The sequence below is a fragment of the Phascolarctos cinereus genome, unplaced genomic scaffold (assembly GCF_003287225.1).
Source record: "Phascolarctos cinereus isolate Bilbo 61053 unplaced genomic scaffold, phaCin_HiC Scaffold_4;HRSCAF=312, whole genome shotgun sequence".
NCBI lineage: Eukaryota > Metazoa > Chordata > Mammalia > Diprotodontia > Phascolarctidae > Phascolarctos > Phascolarctos cinereus.
This window is the reverse complement of record NW_027555847.1, coordinates 216,167,926-216,172,146: the sequence shown is the minus strand read 5'-3', so window position 1 is coordinate 216,172,146 and position 4,221 is coordinate 216,167,926. Positions and strand designations below refer to the sequence as shown.

Sequence of the window (4,221 nt, the reverse complement as noted above, 5' to 3'; positions counted from 1 at the left end):
TCCCCTTCACTGTAAAAATGCTTCCTTCTCTGCCTCTTTTATGTTAAATAATTTCCCCTATTCTTCCTCTCCCTCCCCACCCCCCCGTCCCAGTGAATTCCTCTTTCTTGATCCTTCACTTAAAAAAAAAAATCATGTTGGAGTCTGGGAGCAGCAGTCTCACATCTAACTTAGAACTTTTGCATCCTGACCAGCAACCTCGATCTCCCCCATAATGGCACCTACTGTCAAGTATCAGGTGATTATGAATAACAAGACCACTGTTGTTGGTATTGGTGCAGTTGGCATGGCATGTGCCATCAATATCTTAATGAAGGATTTGGCCTCTGAACTTGCCCTAGTTGATGTAATAGAAGACAAACTAAAAGGAGAAATGATGGATCTTCAACATGGCATCCTTTTCCTCAAAATGCCAAAGATTGTTTCGGGCAAGGACTACAGTGTGACTGCAAATTAAAACTTGGCTGTTGTTATGGCTGTGGCATGTCAACAGGAGGAAGAAAGTCATCTTAATTTGGTCTAGTGCAATGTGAATATCTTTAAATTCATCATTCCCAATATTGTTAAATACAGTCCTAATTGCAAGTTGCTTATTGTTTCCAATCCAGTGGATATTTTGACATATGTGGCCTGGAAGCTAAGTGGTTTTCCTAAGAAACATATTATTAGAAGTGTTTGCAATCTGGATTCTGCCCATTTCTGTTACCGGATGGGGATGAGACTTGGTGTCCATTCTTCAAGCTGTCCTAGATGGGTCCTTGAGGAACATGGAGACTCCAGTGTTCCTCTATGGAGTGGTGCGAATGTTGCTGGTGTTTCTTTAAAGAATCTTTATCTTGCTTTGGGAACTGATGCTGATTCAGAGAATTGGAAAGATGCTCATAAACAGGTGGTTGACAATGCTTATGAGGTGATCAACCTGAAGGGCTATACTTTCTGGGCTACTGGCTTGTCTGTGGCAGATCTGATAGAAAGCATTATGTAGAATCTTAACAAGAGTACATCCAATTTCCACCATGATTAAGGGCCTATACGGCATTAATGAGAATGTCTTCTTTAGTGTCCTTTGTGTCTTGGTACAGAATGGCATTTCAGATGAGGTGAAAGTAAACCTGAATCCTGAGGAGGAGAGCCATGTAAAGAAGAGCTCAGATATTCTTTGGGGAATCCAGAAGGAGCTTCAATTTTAAAGTTTTTAATGTGCTGCTATTTTGCTACAGAGAGCATGACAGTGGTTAAGGGCTTATATATGATGCTCTTTTCAAATAGGTCAAATCCTTCCTCTAATTAGTGATTGAATATCAGAAATGTAAAACCTGTGAACATACTCTAGTCTCTTCCTAAAGTTAGAAATGGGGAATATAGTACAGTGTGACTACTATTTGTTAAACCCTGTTGTTGTTTGTGTATGATGCTGGATATGACTTGTACAGTCTTAATAGTTGGTGTCAAGCAAAGCCAGCACCCCACAGGTATATAACTGCCTGCCTTGTATGTAAATACTACGGGTTCCTGTAGATCCAGAAGACATTCCTGGATACAAAAACACCATACAGGAATAATACTTTATTGGTGCATTGATTACCTTCGTGCTCCCTCCATTAGGGCTCTACAGCATGACCGCATGTATCACCTTTCCAGAGGACCTGATTTTGTATATCTATATCCACATAGTTGTAAATTTCTATATTATATAAAAAGATCTATATATGTGCAATGACACAACCAATTCTTCAAGTGTCATACTAACCCCTAAATACTGAATAAATAGCAAATAACTGATAAATTTTTAAAAAAATAATCCTAATATAATCAACTAATACCCATGCCCTCTGTCTACATAGATTTTTGTAACTGCCCTAGTAATGATAATGTTCTTAGGAGGTACCTGTATCATTTTCCCATATAGAAATATAAACAGTTTAACCTTACTGAATCACTTATGATTTCTCTTTCATGTTAACCTTCTTATACTTCTCTTGAATCTTGTTTTTGAATGCCAAATTTTCTATTCAGCTCTGGTATTATCATCAGGAATGCTTAAAAGTCTTCTATGTCATTTAATATCCCTATTTTTCTCAGTTTTGCTGGGTAAGGTGTTCTTGGTTGTAATCCTACCTTTTGCCCTCCAGAATATAATATTCTAAACCCTCCACTCCTTTAATGTGGAAGCCTCTAAATCTTGTGTGAGCTTGACAGTTGTTACACAATACTTGAATAGTTTCTTTCTGGCTGTTTGAAATATTTTCTCTTTGACTTAAGAGCTCTGGAATTTGGCTGTAATATTTCTGGGAGCTTTCATTTTGAGATCTCTTTCAGGAGGTGATTGGTGGATTCTTTCAATTTCTATTTTATCCTCTATATCTAAGATATTGGGGCAGTTTTCTTTGATAATTTCTTGAAATATGATTTCTGGGTTCTTTTTTGTCTTTTTTATCTTTCAGGTAGTCCAATAATTTTTAAATTATCTCTCCTCAATCTACTTTCCAGGTTAATTGTTTTCCTGATGAGATATTTCATTCCCACCACCCCTATTTTTTCATTCTTTTGACTTTGTTTTATTGTTTCTTGATGTCTCATGGAGTCATTAGTTTCTTCTTACCTAATTGTAGTTTTTAAGGAATTATATTTCTTCAGTGAGTTTTTGTACCTCTTTTTCCATTTGCCAATTCTGCTTTTTTTAACTTTACTTAAATTTTTTAAAGATTCATTAATTTATTTATTTTTAGTTTTCAACATTCACTTCCACGAGATTTTGAGTTCCAAAATTTCTCTCCATCTCATCCCTCCCCCAACCCCAAGACAGTGTGCATTCTGAATACCCTTTCCCCTAATCTGCCCTCCCTTCCGTCTCTGCCCTCCCCCCTCCCCGTTCTCTTATCCCCTTCCTCTTCTATTTTCCTGTATGCCAGGATAGATTTCTATAACCCATTGCCTGCATATCTTATTTCCCAGTTGCATGTGAAAACAATTTTTTAACATTTGTTTTTGAAACTTTGGGTTCCAAATTTTCTCTCTTCCTCCCTTCCCACCCACCCTCATTGAGAAGGCAAGCAACTCGATACAGGTTACACTTGTGCAGTCATGCAAAACACTTCCATAGTAATCATGCTGTGGAAAACTAACTACATTTCTGTTCATCCTATCCTGGCCCTTGTTTATTCTAATCTCTCTTTTGACCCTATCCCTTCTCAGAAATGTTTGCTTCTGATTATCCCCTCCCCCAATCTGCCCTTTCTTCTATCATCTACCCGCTCTCTTATCCTCTTCCCCCCTATTTTCCTGTAGGGTAAGATAGCTTTCCATACCCAATTAAGTGTGCATGTTATTCCCTCCTTAAGCCAAATCTAATGAGAATAAGATTCACTGATTCTCCCTCACCTTCCCCCCCCCTTACCCACCACTGTAAAAGCCTTTTCTTGTTTGTTTCATGTGAGATAAGTTACCCCATTCTACCTCTTCATTTTTTCTTCTCCCAGTATAATTCTCTCTCACCCCTTAATTTATTTTCCAGATATCACACATTCATCTTCAGCTCACCCTGTGCCATCTATCTATACATATAATTTTTTCCCCTCCAACTACCCTAATACTGACAAAGGTCTCATGAGTTACAAATATCATCTTTTCATGTAGGAATGTAAACAGTTCAACCTTAATAAGTCCCTTATGATTTCTCTTTCCTGTTTATCTCTTCATGCTTCTCCCGAGTCTTGTATTTGAAAGTTAAATTTTCTATTCAGCTCTGGTCTTTTCATCAAGAATGCTTGAAAGTCCTCTATTTGACTAAATGTCCATTTTTTGCCTGAAGGATTATACTCAGTTTTGTTGAGTAGCTGATTCTCGGCTGTAATCATATCGCCTTTGCCCTCTGGAATATCATATTCCAAGCCTTTGGGTCCCTTAATGTAGAAGCTACTAAATCCTGTGTTATCCTGATTGTGTTTCCACAATACTCAAATACTCTTTCTGGCTGCTTGCAATATTTTCTCCTTTACCTGGGAACTTTGGAATTTGGTTACAATATTCCTAGGAATTTTCCTTTGGGATTCCCTTTCAGGAGGTGATCAGTGGATTCTTTCAATTTCTATTTTACCCTCTGGTTCTAGAATGGGCAGTTTTCCTTAAAAATTTCTTGAAAGATGATGTCTAGGCTCTTTTTTTGATCATGGCTTTCAGATAGTACAATAATTTTAAATTCTTTCTCGGGATCTATTTTCC

At 37.5% G+C, this 4,221-nt stretch overlaps 1 pseudogene; it reads left to right on the top strand.

Moving 5' to 3' along the window:
- Positions 1–253: 253 nt before the first annotated feature.
- Positions 254–1,190, top strand: LOC110201576 (L-lactate dehydrogenase A chain pseudogene; annotated as a pseudogene).
- The last annotated feature ends 3,031 nt before the right edge of the window (positions 1,191–4,221 follow it).